Raw genomic sequence first — 17,456 nt, 5'->3', positions numbered from 1 at the left:
CACCCGGTCCCCATCCTCCTTCTTAAGGGAGGAATGTGGATAGGGAATAAGTAAAAAGTTAAAAGGGGGCAGAGAGATTGCCTCCCAGAGTGATGGTGAGCTCCCTAGACTTCTCTGAATGAGGGTTAGAGGCTGCTCTCCACACAGGGTACAGGAGCCCCGAGAAGGGAAGGGAGCTGAGAGGACACCTGTCAGGGAAAGAGCCTCAGTTTTCTGAATATGAATGACAGGTACAGTGGACCTCTGGTTCTCCGGCTCCATCAAAGTTACAAATAAGAAGAAATTGCTCAGATAGCAACAGGTAAACTTTCACTTAACTGGAAGAATTCCCTGGGCATAAGGTATTATGAGGCAAAGGGGAGGGGCAGAGAGAGGTGGAGAACTCATTGCCCTGATGAGAAGGAAAAATCCCCCTTTCACCTACTGAGCAGAGCTTGAGTGGCCTGGAAGATAGTTCCAATGACTCTTAGCGCCCCTACAGGGTTTTTAGTGGTCTCAGAGGAATCCCTTGATCATTTCCACAGACCTCAGTAAGAGCATTGCTGGATGTCTCCTCCTTGTGAGCCTCACTATTTGCTGCTTATTCCAACTCTTGTTGGGTCAGCTGCTGCAGGGGTGAGGAAGACCCTGAGGCCCACTAGGTGGGAGGGAGGGCCAGGTTGAAAAGAATGGGCTGTGGCTGTGGCTGGCTGGGGAAGAGCTTCTGTGGGTAATGCGGGTGGGGGCATCCAGAAAGGTTTTCCAGAGAAAGTGATATCTAAGCTGAGGCCTGAAGGAGGAGTACCAATTAAGCAAAGCAGGAGAGGAAGAGTGTTCCATGGAAGAGGCCCCATTATTTGCTAAGAAAAGTTTGGTCTGTTGAAGGACTGAGAGGTTTCGTGTGGCTGGGGACATGGTGCGTGCGTGAAGTGGGTGGGTACAGATAGAGAATACTGATGCTAGGATGCTCAGCAGAGACCAGGTCATAAAGGACTCTGTTCCACCTGTAATTCTAGGGGCTTCAGAGATAGGGTCCCTCCACTTCCTCTCCTCTTTTTCCTACTTCTCTTTCATCCTTTCTACCAAGACTTATTCCTTTTGTCCTTGGTTGCATGAACACAAGAAAGCACTGGGCTCCCCCAGGAGGGCCTGGCCAGTGCAGGGAGAAGCTTTAAGTTCAGAGTTGTCTGCCTCTGTTCAAGTTTTGGCTTAGGCCTGAAGTTTTCTGCCTCTCTGCTTTCACGCCATGAGAGAGGGATGTGCTTTCCACAGAAAAGTCTGAGTTTCTTTCACTGAGGCAGTCCTACTAAGCAATCCCACTGTGGGACTCAGTTTCCCCATCAAGCCCCTCTCATTGTAGAGAGTGGGGATAGTGTTGACAGGGCGTAGCTGAGCATGGCCTGCAGAGAAGAGCTAGGGAAACTAGAGAGAAGACTGCCAGGGAGGCTGACTCAGTGCCCCCAAGTGTCCAAACGTTGAAACTTCAATGGGAAGTTCAGAAGAAGGACTTCCGAAGGACGAGCAGGTGGCACATGGAAAAGGGGGCCTGAGGGAGGAGAAGTGATGTAGCATAGCAATCCTACAGGTTCTTTTAAATCAATAAATGCCAGGCACTGAGAAAGACGCAAAGATGAACAAAATACAAATTAAGAAGCAGTCCAGAAAAGTTTCTCTGTTTGGGAAGGTGAGGATGGTCCTTCCTGGAAGGAGCAGAGCTGATGAAATAACCCCTACAGGAGCGAGTCTTGGAGATATTCTCACAATGGGGAGTGGCTCTTCTGCCTCCCCCACCCCCTCACTACCTTTTGGACCCTCCACCAACTAGGCCTAAGCCTTCCCTCATTTCTAACCAACACCCTTCAAGTTCAAAGACAGGAAAGTGTATGGAGAAGGGCCCTTCAGCTGGGGTCTGGTCAGCCGCCCTCTCTTCTCTCAGGTGGAGAATCCTGTCTTGGCCCTGAGATCCTCAAGGAATAGGTCCCATCCTCCCCTCCCTAGTTTCTCAAACTATGCTGGTAGATCAGGTGACAGCTCAGTGGCCTTCACCCCAAAAACCTTATCTCCAGGGCCCTGGCCATCCTGGGCCTTAAGAAGGCTGCCAGCTGCCTGATGTCCCTGAGGCTGGGGGCAGACGAGAGGGTGAGGGGCTGAAGGACAGTAATTAAGGAACGTGGCTCTACTCGGCAGTCCTCAGCATGCACTTGCCCATCTCTTGCCAGGCTGACGGGGTTTTGGAGGATTTCTAGGGAGGTGGGATGAAGAATAGTGGGTTGAAAGTCCCCTTCAATTCTGGGACTAGAGTAAATCCTACCCCACAAATCACCTGGAGGAAGGAGATATAAGGGATGGTTTAACTTGAGCATCATCAAGGCCTCTGGGGTGTGGAGACGCAACGTGAGTGAAAAGCCCACAGGATTTGGAGACATGGGTTCTGGCTTTGGCATTAAATAAATGTCAGCAAGTGACTTTATGTCTCTGAGCCTTAGTTTCTCTAATTCAGTAATATTTTTCATTCATCTGCAAAGTAGGATAATCATAATATCTTTATTTGCATAAGGGCCTTACAGATTTCATATACTTTAAATCATGTAATCCTGACCACATAAGGGAAGGTTTTATTGCCTCCTTAGATGAGGAAGCTGAGCCCTAGAGAGATTAAGAGACTGACTGAAGTTCCCATAGCTAGTAAGTGACACAGACAGGATGGCAAATAGCAGGAAAGTAGACTACATAGGGACCTTTGTGACTCAGACATGGCAGGATAAAAAATAGGTTTCATTTGTTGTGCTAACTCCATGTGATTGAAAATGGCTCTCTGTATCACCATATTGAGGATGATTCTGAGGCTCGGTCAGAAAAAAAGCACTGTAATAAATTAGTATTATGTGGTGAGGGGTGGTGGGGTGATGAATGATGCTATATAGTGGACATTTCTAGTCCAGAATCACCCAGAGATTCTAATTCCTTCCTCTATACTAACCAATTAGGTTAAATTTAAAGGTACCAGTTTACAAAGGTGACCAAGATACAGTCTGTGCCTTCGAAGAGCTCACAATCTCTAGAGAAGAACAAAGGATGAGGTGGCAAATGTCCCGGGAACGTAGAGGGAGAGTAACTATTTCTACCTGGGATCACTGGGAGGGCACCACAGTGGAGAGGGCATTGGGGCAGGGCCTTGAAGGAGGAAGAGGATTTGAAAGGCGAGAGAGTGGTCCAAAGGGGAGTCCGGGAGCAGGGAGAGGATGGTCTAGGTAGAGTGAGCTGCCCGAGCAAAGACATGGAGACAGGCAAGCGGAGCACAGGCTTTATTCCACGTGGCTAGAATACGGGCTGTGGAGGGAAAACATTCCAGGGAAGGCTGTGAACAGTAAGGTGGAGTCAGACATTGAAGGATTTTGCCAAGAAGTTTGCATTTCATCACAAAAGCTGTGGGAACTCGTTGAAGAATATAAAGTCAAGTGATAGGGTCAGAATGTGCGCACTGAGGCAGCGAAGGACGGAGGTGAGCACAGTGAGGCTGGGCACAGGAGGACCAGGAGACCGTTGCAATGCCTCAGGTGGATCATTGAGGGCAGCCTCAATGGACATGAAGAGGAGTCATGAAGGCGGAATTGATGGACCTAGTTATCAATCCGATGAGGGGCAAGAGAGAAAGCAGGGGTAATTCTAAGGCTTGGACAGCTAGTGGAGGGTAATTCTGTGAACAAAAAGGAAAACACAGAAGAGACTCTCTTTTGAGGAGGGAGGACCCTGAGTCTGAACATGTTAAAATTGGAATGCTCCAGATGGTGGGGGGCTGTAAGTACTTGGACACACAGGGCAGAGGTGACATGGAATCCATGGAACGGGGTAAACAGTTGAGGAAGATGGAGTACGGTGGTCAGGGATGAGCGCCAAGGGTGGATGGATTCCTGAGAAACACCAACATTTAAGGTACAGAGGAGAGATTACAGCAAGAGAGATGATCAAAAGAAGCAGAGAGCTAAGAGAGAAACTGGAGAATATGATGTCGGAGAGTAACAGTTAGAGCTGTGCACATGCGTAGCGCTTCACAACCCGTGCAGCGTTCTGACACACATGGTCGTTGGAACTCTCTGGTCACCTCGGTATTATTAGGCCCTTTTTGTGGATAAGGGAAATAGAAACTCGGATGTTTAAGTGATTTGCCCCAAATCACAAAGCCTAGAAATGGCAGAGCTAGTAGTGGCTAATCAAGGTAGATAAAATCAGTGGATTCCCACCACCCCTCAATAAAAGCCGAAAAAGAGTGTTAAGAACAGACAGGTCAGTCATCAGTCTCAAGTGCGGCAGAGACTGCTGGGGTCCAGGGCCGAGAAAACGCCCTCAGATTTAATGATGGGAAGGTCAGCTGTGACACTGGAGAGAGCTTCCTGCTTCCTGTTGCTTTAACTGCCCCCCACCCCACCACCCAGGATGGCTGTGTGGAGCAAAATGGAGTTATTCTGAATTTGTACAACTGTTCTGTAGACTTCAAAACCCCATATCACAGCGGTGGTTGTTACTATTATTTTTATTGTTATTAGGTACTGTTAGATTGAACCCTTTGATATTGCCATAGGTAACCCATTTTTTAAATGGACAGTTTCATAGAATTCAACCTAATAGTAAAAGGAGTAAGCTGGAGCGGGGGTAGGGGCCATGAGGTTATCAGACAGGCAATTGCGCAGGCAAGGGGGGCCCCAAGGGACTGGGGAGCCCCACCCCCAGATGGTGGGGAGGCTAGTCTTCCACATGGGATGGAGGAGAGTGGTACATCATCACTGGTGAAGCTTGAAATTTGCAGGAGTTCCCTTTCACCTCTACCACTTCCACACTTCCCATCTGCAACCTGGTCAGCCCCCTCTTCGGGGAAACTCTGCAGAGACTAGGGGTGGGGGTACACTATTGTGAGGGGCTCTGCATGAAAAAATACTTCTGGTACCTAAACTAGGTTGATCCCTTCAACCAGTATCTTTGGAGATAAGTTGGGTATAGATTCTTCCCATGGGGAATCTTGGGGCCTAAGCCAGGTGATGACTGATTGGAAATCCAGGCAGAGCTGACACAGGAAGGAGGGTCCTGAACAGACTTCTTATTTATCACCCTGACTCTCCCTTACCTAGCCCAGATCCTCTTGAGATTTCCCCCAGTGTCCTTGGGAACCTTTTCAGCATCTCTTGTCTTAGCGGTAACAATAGGATAACAGTAGAATAACAATAGCAACAGGAGTTAGTTCTATAGATGCCATGGCTTCCAGCTGACTCTTAGCACTGATACTGATTCTTCTGGCTCTTCAGTCAAGATAAGGAGGGATGGGTTAACGCCTCCCAGTAGATGTTCTTCTGAGATGAGGACTCAGATGGGGCCAGGCTGGAAGACTACCGGGACTGCTGGAGCTGGGGCTGAGGAGACAGTGGTACAGCCTCTGTCCTCAGTTGAACTCTGCCTAGTGCCAAGCTCCTCACAAAGGACCAGCTCCTGTTGAACGTTGCTGGCCCAGACAATGATTAACAGCAGATACTGGAATGGGGTGACGACTCAGGAGGGCATGAATAGGGGTGATGTGGAAGGTTGACAGGGCAGGTGCATCAAAGAGGCAGCACCCACTTGCTACAGGAACCAGGAAGTCCTCCTCCCTCTCCAGCCGGGGAAACAGGGGATCCCTGAGATGCCACCCTCTGGGCAGTTCTCTACAGAACATTGCTCCCTTCTCACAGGGGACAGAAGGCATGATTGGGGACTGAGGTGGAGGAAGGGGCAATGGTCCTAGTCAGCCCACATTGACAGGCAGGGGTGGTGTCTGAACACAGAATATCTGATGTGGCCCCATCTTTTGTCCCTCCCTCTCTTGACTAGAAAACACACAGGCAGGTCAGAAGGGCCATACAGAGGTTACAGACTCCCAGGAAATGCTTTGAAGGCTTTTATCCTTTCTTTTGATCAGACCATGAGAACTTTCCAAACGTTGACACAAGGGAAGAAAAGCCTATTCTTCAGTGGGCCAGGGCCTCGGTGTCAGGCTGGGGCCAGAGGATGGGAGGGAAAGGGGGAAGGAGGCCAGGGAGCTGGAGACAGAGGCAACAGTGATTCAGCTGGAGAATCAGGCCCCTGGACACACACACGCTGCCCTCTTTTTCCCCACCTCAAGATTTGTGTGCATCTGGCTCCATTTCTATTTGTTTATTTTTCTTGGGGCAAGACAGGAGGGAGATGAATGAAGACATCAAGTTTGAAAAGAACCCCAAATTCAGCTCCATTCTCACAACCTTGAGGGCTTACATAACCCTGCAGTGCTTTTCTTCCTCCCCTTCCTCTCCTACCCCTCTCCTTCCTCTTCTCTTCCCCCACCCTCATTAAGAACACTTGGAAGCCCAGAAGTGCTTCTTTTTCATCCCAATGCAACTGATCTCCTTCTGGAGGACCCTAAGGTCGCTATTCAAGTTGGAACCGGTATCCAAAAAAGAGATAATATGGTTGGTGAGAGGAGGCTGAGGAGCTGTTTTCTCTCTTTACCGAAGCCAGGGGGAGGAGTGGGAACAGACTGCCATGCGGGCAATGGGGGCTGGACATAGAGATTTACAGCAGGAAGTGACCTTAATTATCTTCTAACATAGCACCTCCCAGACTGACCTCGCAAGGTGTCTCAAAAGGCAGAGGAGAGGGAATTTGTGCCCTGGATGGTACAGAGATGAGCCATAAGTGGCCACACACTGGACATTTTTGAAATCTGTTTTGTCTTAAGCCATTCAAAATTTTTGTTCTACTTCATTGTACATTGTTGGCATAATATTAAAATAACATTTTCCCTCAAAATCTGAGCAAAATGGATAATTTCAGCAAATATACTAAATGTAGTCCCATGGCTTTGAGTGCCTCCTGGCACATTCGTGCATGCCCTAGTTTGAGAAGTGTGGAGCTGATACCGACTCCTATTTGATAATGAAGGAACTACAGACCGAGAGGCTTCGAGGCTTGCCCGAGGTCACAGTTAGTCAATGGCAGAGTCGAGATGGGCACCCAAGTATCCTGCTTCCCAGTCCAGCGTATGTGCCCCCAGGCAGTGCTGTCTCTTAGTTCTGAGCAGCTTTTACACATCCTTGAGCATAATTCTCTCACTCTATCTCCAGAATGCTGGGCATGGGCAGATACCTAGCTCAACTGTCTAAGAGAAGTATGGGTGTGGAGACCAGCCTAATCTCAGGTGCTGAGACATAGTGCTTGAAACCCCTCAACTGCATACAGGGTTCTCCCAATATGCAAGAGGAAGAAGAAGGATAGGAGAGGAAGGGAAGGAAGGAAAGTACTGCAGGATTATCTAAGCCCTCAAGGTTGGAAGAAGAATAGAGCTGGATCTGGGGTTCTTGAGAATGGCGGACCGATAGTGGGACAGAGAGCAAGCTGAGTCCCTATTTCTATCCACCTATTCATTTGTCTTTACCCAACAGTGATTGGTTCAGAAAGACCTTCAAACCTAAGGTAACTGGATTAGTTAATAGCTATAGAGGGCACTGTTCCTATCTTCCTGGAATCTGCCTTGCTTTCTGATCTCACTTCTAGATCCTTAAATCAAAAGGCTCTTTTCTACAGCGAAGAAGCAGGGAGAAGAGAATAGGAGGCTTTAGGGCTTAGAATGTCTCTATTAATATGTACACATAGGCTTTGGGATACAGAAGGAGAATAGAAGGACAAAGTGTGGTAAAGAATTTGAAGGCGAGAGTTATGATTAGATGGATAGCATACTATTCTCAGGATGAGCTACAAGAAGCAGGAGAAACCATAAAGAGAAGAAGGGACAGTCAGAGAGATGTGTAGGCCATACAAAGGCAAAGAAGGAGGTGAAAGGGAGGACAGGGGTCGAGGAGACATGTTAGTGACAGCCAGGACGAAGTACAAGAGAGGACAAGCAGAGAATGACAAGTGATAGAGATGAGAAGACGGTTGGGAGGACACGCTACACGAAGGAAGCGGGGAGAGTAAAGACAAGTCATGCAAAACTAGGAGAGAAACACCAGGATCAAGCAGCCACGACGGAAGGGCAGTGCCTCCAACCCTGGGATACATCCTGGGCATCACTGCTGGTGAATTTTTCACACTCTTCTGGCTCCTGCTAACCTCCACTATGTTCAAGGTGTCATCTCTGCTTGTTGAGTGTTGAGTTTTCTCGGAGAAGGCAAATAAACTATAGTATTAATTTGAAGTTATGGTGGAAAGGACTTTGGAATCCAGCCAGAAAGAGGCATAAATTTCAGCTCTGCTCCTGGTAAGTTGTGTCACCTTGGCTCTCTGAACCTCAGCGGTAATTACGAAGATAATAAGATTTGTTTTACAGAGATGTAAAGGTGAAATAGGAAGTGCTGGTCTAGAGTAGGCATTCAATACATGATAGTTCCCCTCCGTCTCTCCTTCCATTTTCCCGAACCAAACATTTATAAGAGGAAATACTCCACAGTCAAAAAACAGAAATCGTCTAGCGGCTCTACGAAAATAACCAGCAGGCTAGGCTGGGCACGATGGCTCACTCCTGTAATCCCAGCACTTTGGGAGGCCGAGGCAGCTGGATCATGAGGTCAAGAGACCGAGACCATCCTGACCAACATGGTGAAACTCTCTCTCCACTAAAAATACAAAAATTAGCCGGGCGTAGTGGTGTATGCCTGTAGTCCCAGCTATTCAGGAAGCTGAGGCAGGAGAATTGCTTGAACCCAGGAGGCGGAGGTTGCAGTGAGCCGGGATCGCACCACTGCACTCCAGCCTGGGCAACAGAGTGAGACTCTGTCTCAAAAAAAAAAAAATAATAACTAAAAACAAAAAGAAGAAAGAAAAAGAAAGAAAGAATGACCAGCAGCCTAGAGCACCATGGAAGAGACCAAGGCTCTGCATCTGACCCTTGCAGGAGCTTTAGGGCCTGACCCTGACCCTGCAGCTGGCCATGAAGGAACACACAGGAAGCTGGCCACAAAGCAGGAGGGGTTGAGGGCTCAGAGCACATCACTGTTTTTCCAATGTATCCTATTAAGATCTTTCATGTGTTGAGTGTCAATTTGATTAGAGAACAACCAAAAAAAAAAAAAAAAAAAAAAAGAAAAAAAAAGATCTTTCATGTGCTCCCAATGCTTCAACCTAAGTGAATGGCTCCTTATTTCCTGGCTGGCCCTGGATTTCCTCATCTTTCCCAACCCTGATCCCCTGCCCTAGATGTCACTTTTCCCTTCACAAACTCTTCTTGCACTTATTTTCTACAGCATTTATCACTTCCTGTCTGTTTTATGGTTGTCTCCTTTATCAGATTGTAAGGTCTTCACAGAAAGAATCTACATCTGATCCATCTCTGTAATTCCAGTGCTTTGTTTAGAATTTGGTACCCAACAGTTGCCGGAAAAAAGAATGTTTACTGAGGCTGGGCATGATGACTCATGCTTGTAATCTCAGCACTTAGGGAGGCCGAGGTCAGAGGATGGCTTGAGCCCAAGAGTTTGAGACAAGCCTGGGCAACATAGTGGGATCCCATCTCTATACACACACACACACACACACACACACATAAAATTAGCTGGGCACCTGTAGTCCCAGCTACTCAGGAGGATTAGGTAGGAGAATCACTTGAGCTCAGGAGGTCGACGCAGCAGTGAGCTGTGATCACACCACTGCACTCCAGTCTGGGTGACAGAGTGAGACCCAGTTTCAACAACAACAACAAAAAACAACATAACATCAAAGTTTATTGTATAAATGAACAAAAACACAACTCAAACTAAATGTGGTGGGCAACATTAATACAGATGAAAACATTTGTTGTTTTGCATACCTATTAGTGTTGATAATTAGTTTTCTGGGGTTTCCATGTATACGAGGAAAGAAAACATCATTAAAAAATAAAGAGAAGATACAAACAGGAAATGGGAATGAGAAGGCCTCAGAGTGAGAGTTGTTGGACTAGAGGTCCACCCATTCTACCTAGGACAAGAACTTCCACATCTCCTTGGCCCTGTGATGATGGAGTCAGTTAGATTGGCCCCTATGGCTGGAGTGGGTTAGGAGTCCCCTCCTACTCATTAATTCAATCATAAAATACTTCTTGAGGACTTACTATATGTCATACATTGTGCTAATCTTTAGGATAACCAATGCGTCTGTATGTATGTGTATATATATATATGTGTGTGTGTGTTTATGTGTGCACGTGTGTGTATACATGTGTGTATATATGTGTGTGTATATAATGTTGGATCCTTCTTTCAATGACCTTATTTGTAGTAGAATACAAATGATGTGCCATGTACCAACAGAGGTGCCATTACAGGTATAGAAGGATATAGATATACTTGGATATCTACACCCATGTATATAAATATATATATGCAACGTGTATATAATGTTGGATCCTTCTATCAATGAGTTTATTTGTAGTAGAATACAAATGATATGCCATGTACTAAGAAAGGTGCCATTACAGTATAGATGGATATAGATATACACATATGGAAACTCAGGAAAAGGAGGCATTACTTAAGGTTATGGGAATCAGAGAAGGCTTCATGGAAGAGGGGTTATTTGAATTGAACTCTGAAAGATAAGACTTGGATAGGTAAAGACAAGAAGGGAGGGGAGGCTAGGAAGGAAGAAGTGCCAGGGAGTGGCTGGTTTGCTTGCAGTATGCAGTGTGCCATAGCACAGAAGTGGCCAAAGGTAAGGCTGGAAAGCAGGTTCAGAAGCAGACTGTGGAAGGCCTTATTTGCCAGCCTGGGTTTGGCCTTTGATGGATAATGGGGAGACATTAAATGTCTGGAGCTACAGAAGGAACTAAGACAATTATAGTATAATGAAAAGTGGATGCGTTTGGGAGACAGGACCTGAGCATGAATCCAATTCCACAGTTTACTGAGTCACACCATCTCTCTGAGCCTCAGTTTCCTTATTCATAAAACAAGTATTATAATCTTAATATCTCATAGGAATGCCATGGGAATAAAATGTGAAAGTGCTTTCCTTTTTCCATTTTTTTTTTGAGACAGAGTTTTGCTCTTGTTGCCCAGACTGGAGTGTAATGGTGTGATCTCGGCTCAGGGCAACCTCTGCCTCCCAGGTTCAAGCGATTCTCCTGCCTCAGCCTCCTGAGTATCTGGGATTACAGGCATGCGCCACCACGCCCAGCTAATTTTGTATTTGTAGTAGAGACGGGGTTTCTCCATGTTGGTCAGGCTGGTCTTGAACTCCTGACCTCAGATAATCCGCCTGCCTCGGCCTCCCAAAGTGCTGGGATTACAGGTGTGAGCCACCGCGCCTGGCCAAAAGTGCTTTCTAAAGTACTGGCTGATTAGAGGTGTATTAGGGAAGAGAAACCCAGGAGCAATGTAGGATGGATTTGAAGAGAGAAAGAACAGAGAGACATGAGATGAGTAGGAGGCTGATGCAGTGATTCAGCCACAAGCCATTAGGACCTGAAGTAAGACGATGGAAGGGAGGGGAGGAGGCACAAATAATAAATCCACAGCACGTGGCATTAGATAAATGTTGAGTTGAGGAAAGAGGAGAGTTTGAGATGATCCTGGCTTTGAGTGGGTAAATGGGTGGGATGATGGTGCCTTTAACTATTTTAGGAACCAAAGTGGAGCAGCAAGTAGGAGAAGAAAGGTTTTGTTTACATTTGGAAATGAATGCATTTAGTATTCATATCCCGAAGCTCCTTTCAGTCAACTTGCTCCTGCAATGGGGAAAACAGATAAAGCACTTTCTCTGCAGGCGCAGCTTTTCCCTTCCCCCTGCACCTGCTGCCCCTGGGAGGGGGTTGAAGCATCCTTTCTAGTCACCTAATTTAGCATAATCAACTCCAATGCTCTGTAGCCATCAATACACAAAGCTCATTCTCTTTCCAACCCCCTGCAAATGAACCGCTGACCCAGAGGAGGGCAGGGACTGATATCCTGGGCTTTTATTTTCCTACCTTCTGAGAACAGGGTCGTAAGCATCTGCAGCATAAAGCCTGTATAAACTTGGGTCCCCTCGTACAGAGTGGCTCTGCCTGAAGGTCTGTGTGAACTAGGTGTCTCCTGTGAGGCAGATCAAGACTGCAGCCCTCGTGGGGGCCTTGGCCTGTTCAGATCAGGCTTTCAGTCATTCCCTTACTCTTCCTTAACAAACAATACTAGGCACTGGGGAAACAGATGAAAGGCAGAGTCTGTGGCCTTAAATTAAGAGCACATAGATGGTAAACAATGATAAACCATCTCAAAGCATTATAATGCTTCAAAATAGCGATATGTACAAGAGGGTCAGGCACTGTGGCTCATGCCTGTAATCCCAGCACTTTGGGAGGCCAAGGCAGGTGGATCACTCGAGTCCAAGAGTTCAAGACCAGCCTGGGAAACATGGCAAAACTCCGTCTCTCCTAAAAAATACAAAAATTAGCTGGCCATGTTGGCACATGCCTATAGTCCCAGCTACTTGGGAAGATGAGGTGGGAGGACTGCTTGAGTCTGGGAGGCAGAGGTTGCAGTGAGCTGAGATTGCACCACTGCACTCCTGCACTCCAGCCTGGGTGACAGAGTGAGATCCCATCTGGAAAAAAAAAAAAAAAAAAAAAAAAGAAAAGAAAAATATGTACAAGAGCAAGCATAGTAAAGTAAAGCCATTCTGGGGTGGGAATGGGAGAGACAGAGATGAACAGTTTTTTTCTGAGTCAGGGAAAGCGTCAAAGGGCATAACTAACACTTGAGTTCTGAAAGATGAGGAGATCATCAGGTAGGCTCGGAGCAGGGCGGTGTGGAAGCAGGTCCAAAGGCAGAAAGGATTAGGTAGGGAGGCTCTTTGCTGGAGTTCAGAGGGTCTGTGAAAGATTGTCAAGGGCAAAGTCAAGAAGCAGGCAGAGATCAAATTGTGACTGCTGAGCTGAGAGGCTTGCAGTTTAACCTAAAAGCCATGGGGAGCCACAGATCAAGTTCTTGAGTGTCAAAAGAACAACAGTATCCTTACTCAGGAAAGGCTCTGATAAATCTATGCATTATCCTCGAAAATAAATGACTCTCAGGTAAAATAAATGAGTGCTCAGGCAAAGAAAAACAGCTCCAGGAAGAGCTTCCAGGGAGAACAGTCAGTGGGAGTGGTATGTGCTGAGGGAACCTGCTGGTCATCACTGTAGCTACGACTGGCCTTTGTTTTAGGGAAAGAATCATTCGTTCGGTGCTTAGAGGAGAAAGAGGCGAATGTCTCTGTTTCTGTCTCTTTGGCCACTCAGAGCCTGGACTTCAGAATTCCATCCCTGGTATTTGGTTGGCTGGGACTGTTTTGGGGAAATAGCACCCTCTAGAGGAAAGAGTATGTGTGTTTTGTGGTGGTGCCCCGGGGGTGGTGGGGCACACAACAGATGATTTCCAGAGCTTTGGCTCCCTTCCTTCTTCAGGGGCCTGGCCAGCTTGGGGGTGGAGTGTAGCTAATTGTTTATCCGCTTCTGACTCTGGCCACCGCAGAGAACAAAGCTGCCTGGCTGTGGGAGGTGGCACAACAGCTGGGAGCAGCAGATAACAGCTGGAGGTGGCAGATATAAAGGCTGGCAACCTCAGGCACAACAGCTGGAGGTGGCAATCACAACAGCCAGAGGCAACAAAGAGGCTAGCAGTGGCTGAAATCTCCAGCACCCATGAGTCTAGAGCCTTAACCCTGGGACGTGTGGTCTTACATACAGGGTACTGCAGTGGCAACTCCTGAGAGCATGAGGTCCATAAGAATGAACCTGGGATACACAAAAGCAGTTGCTACAATTAAAAAGTTCTGGACCCAGGAGCTGGAAGACCTGGATTCTTGTTCCAACTTTACCACTAATGTACTTGGGGCAAAGCTCTCTGAGCCTTCGTTCCTATGGTGTCTTTCCTACCTACCTCATGGTGTGAGGATCAAACTATATATTTTGTAAACTTTAAAGTGATAAAGAATTATAGATTAATATTTTGGGAATGATAAGCAAGGCTTCTCTTGGGCCCTAAGAGCTTCCATTCTCCAAGATATATAGAATCTTCCTTCAACATGAAGAAAGCTAGGATTTCAGTTAAGGACCCCTGAATGTCACCACAGAAAGTGCAGGGGTAGAAGTGGGCAGAGAAGGCAGGCATCCTGACCCACCATGAGTATAGACAGAAGCTTCAAGACAGTCTTTCAGTCTCCTATCTAAAGCTTTAATCTCCTCCATAGGATCTCTGCAAAGTGCTCGTCCAAAGTGCCTTCCTGATTGTTACAATGCTCTTTATAATAGCAATTTGCAATTTTTCTCCCTGTAGTATGAACTCACTGATTGTTCCTTTTGGAGCTCAAAGGACAAGTCCAAGCCTTTGATCACATGACAGCCCTTCAGACCAAATATTTGCAAACATCCATTATATCCTTCCGATTGTCTCTTCTCCTGAATAAACTTCCCTGTTTCCTTCAACCATTTCTCATGTGGTCCGGTTCTGAATCCTCTCATATCCTGAGTGTTCCTTGGTGCTGGATACTGCAGGTGTGGGATGAACAGAGCAGAGTACAATCAACTACTTTTTTATTCTAGAGACTTTAGTTCAATGAAAGTAGCTTAAGATTAGTTTGCTTTTTTGGCAATCAAAACACATGAATAACTCATATTGGATTATTTTCTGCTAATAAGTTTAATTTTTTTTATATTGTACTGCTTGCTAAATCACATCTCAGTCCAGAGCTTGCTCAGGTATTTTTGGACCCAAGTACATAACCGGGCACCTAACATTTTTACATTTTTGTTAGACTTGGCCTACTTTTTTTTTTTTTTGAGATGGAGTCCCTTTGTTGCCCAAGCTGGAGTGCAGTGGCATGGTCTCAGCTCACTGCAACCTCCGCCTCACAGGTTAAGCGATTCTTCTGCCTCAGCCTCCCGAGTAGCTGGAACTACAGGTGTGCATCACCATGCCTGGCTAATTTTTGAATTTTTAGTAGAGATGGGGTTTCACCATATTGGCCAGGCTGGTCTCAAACTCCTGACCTCATGATCTGCCCGCCTCAGCCTCCTAATGTGTTGAGATTACAGGCGTGAGCCACTGCACCTGGCCAGACTTGAACTACTTATTTGATTCCTTTTGGATCATAATTCTGCCCCAGCTCTTGTGTTTGCTATCTGTCCCAGCTTTCTGTCAGGCTCATAATTGAAGGCCACAGCATTTTATAGTTTTGAATGAAATTCATGTTAAGAAAACTGAATAGGGCAAGGCCAAAGGTGAAGCTCTCTGGCGCATGAATAGAAAATGAATTCCAGGCCATCATGGTCCACTCACCAGTACCACTGATTTTTAAAGTCACCTAATTAGATCAGCATTCTCTTCATTTTTTCTTTATCTGATCCCCAGGTCATAATGAGAGATCTTGTCAAAAATCTTCTGAAGTTTACGTACACTTTCGCTGTTGCACTTTTTGATTTGTCAATTTAGTAGCCTTATCATAGAAGAAAATTAGATTATTATTTCTGAGACAGGGTCTCACTCTGTTGCCCAGGCTGCAGTGCAGTGGCATGATTATAAGTCACTGCAGCCTCCAACTCCTGGGCTCAATCGATCCTCCTGACTCAGCGGCCAAGTAGCTGGGACTACAGGTGTATGCTACCATACCCAGCTAATTTTTAAAAATTTTTGCTGAGATGGGGTCTTGCTGTTTCCCAGGATGGTTTTGAATTTCTGACCTCAAGCTATCCTCCTGCCTCCATCTCCCAAAGTTTATAGGGATTATAGGGATGGGATTATAGGCATGAGCCACCACATTCAGCCAAAATTAGGTTATTTCAATGTGATTTGTTCTTAGTAAATCCACATTGGGTCCTATTGATAACTTCCTTTACCCCTAGCCTGCCCAGGTACTCATAATCTTAACAGTCCATTCTAGAATCTTGCCTAGGATCAATATCTTACCTGTTTGTCTGTAGTTTGTGAAAGGTACTTCATTTTTCTTTTTGAAAATTAAAACTATGTTCACTCATTTCCAATTTTACATCACTTCCTCTGTTCTCTAATATTCCTCAAAATCTTTTATACGAGTTTACATCTTTTTTTTCTTCAAGAGTTTGAGGATCAAATGAGAAGGACTTCTAATGTGTGAATTCTAAAATGGTATATAGATACAGGCAGTATGGTGGTTATGTTATTATTACTACTACTGAGTACTAAACAGGGCTTTGTTTGGGCTTGAAATACAAATTCTTCAAACTTCAGAGTTGCAGAGCTTTCTTTCTGTTCCAAAGCAGCCAAGGATACAGGGGAGTGAATGACATCCAGGTCAGGCTGAATAGTCTCTCGTGAACAGAAGTTCCAAATGGCCTGTGGACTGGTAAATTGGGCATTCTTGTTGCCTCTGAACATTCTCTGGGTTCTCATCCATTGGTGATCTTCAATTCAGTGCCTACCTGGTTGGGCATACAATCGGGCCCAAATAATTTAAAGTTTTCCAGGGGTGAGGCCATGGGGAAAATAAGAGTGAGGAGTGGGGTGGGCAGTGTGAAGAATCATACAATGCAATGGTTCAGACTTCTTGGAATGGAGAATGTAATGAGCCTCTCCAAGAAGGGCCAAACTCCCCAGAGATCACCCTGCTCCTCTGCAGAAGATCTGGCTATCAGATCCAGAGTCAAGTGATTAAAATTCTCTCAGTGCTGGAAAAGTACAAGTTAGTGCTTGGGCAAGGGTGCCAGGCACCTTGTATTAAGTGAATTGTCTCCTATTTCAGTGCCTTGTCCCACTTACTGATATCAGAACACATAGCAGTCCTGAATTTGAGCCTGTGCAGATGTAGTTGCTAGTTAATATACACCCCTAGCTCTTCTACTTCACTCCGTCAAAACAATTTTGCCACCCACAATCTGGCATTTCTGCCAGTCCTTGAGAAAATGTCCCAGTGCTGCCAGGAGGTTTCAACATGTTGTTTCTCCTCCAGCACTGCTTATTTCTTTTTTGTTCAAGTCTCATCTGTACTCTTCCTGACACTGCCCTAGACTCTAACTCAGACCAAATTTGCCCAGATGATGCAAACAGATGATGATGATGATAAAAAATGAAATGGTCTGGGCACTTAGAGAGCATCTTGAAGGGTAAAAGCATGGGTAGTTTCTGCTATTCTCTGAACTAGATGAGTATCTTAGTATCATGAGTGGGTATTGACTTGGAGGTAGAGAAGCGAATGAAGAAACTAAGGGTGTGTGTGTGTGTGTGTGTGTGTGTGTGTGTGTGTGTGTGTATATGTGTGTATTAAGGGGGATTCGCCTGGAAGGATTTCAGCAGGATAGCATGTCTTGCTTCATAGCCATTCATGAGTGTGGGGAGGGATCCTATTTCAAAATTAGAGATCTTCCAAGGACTAGTTTTCTGGTGAAGGCTCTCGTTAGTCTCACCCTCACCTTCAAGGAACTGTGAAGCTACTACTCTTTCTTTTCTGCCTCTCTTCCTCTAAGAATTACAAATATCAGATTGTATTGCAATTATTTGCTTACTAAATAGGCA

The 17,456-nt window shown here is 46.0% G+C and overlaps 1 protein-coding gene and 1 long non-coding RNA gene across 4 annotated transcripts in view; one reads left to right on the top strand and one right to left on the bottom strand.

Annotated features, from left to right (window-relative positions):
• LOC105715371 (uncharacterized) overlaps positions 1-17,456 on the bottom strand; it is a 51,492-nt gene that overhangs the window by 21,699 nt on the left and 12,337 nt on the right. The gene's annotated exons all lie outside the window — the stretch shown is intronic.
• KCNJ10 (potassium inwardly rectifying channel subfamily J member 10) overlaps positions 1-17,456 on the top strand; it is a 33,112-nt gene that overhangs the window by 10,179 nt on the left and 5,477 nt on the right. The window lies entirely within an intron of this gene.

The sequence above is a fragment of the Aotus nancymaae genome, unplaced genomic scaffold (assembly GCF_030222135.1).
Source record: "Aotus nancymaae isolate 86718 unplaced genomic scaffold, 86718_ANA_hifiasm-v0.15.2.pri h1tg000108l, whole genome shotgun sequence".
NCBI lineage: Eukaryota > Metazoa > Chordata > Mammalia > Primates > Aotidae > Aotus > Aotus nancymaae.
The sequence above is the reverse complement of the archived record's forward strand: the minus strand, read 5'-3'. Positions and strand labels throughout refer to the sequence as shown.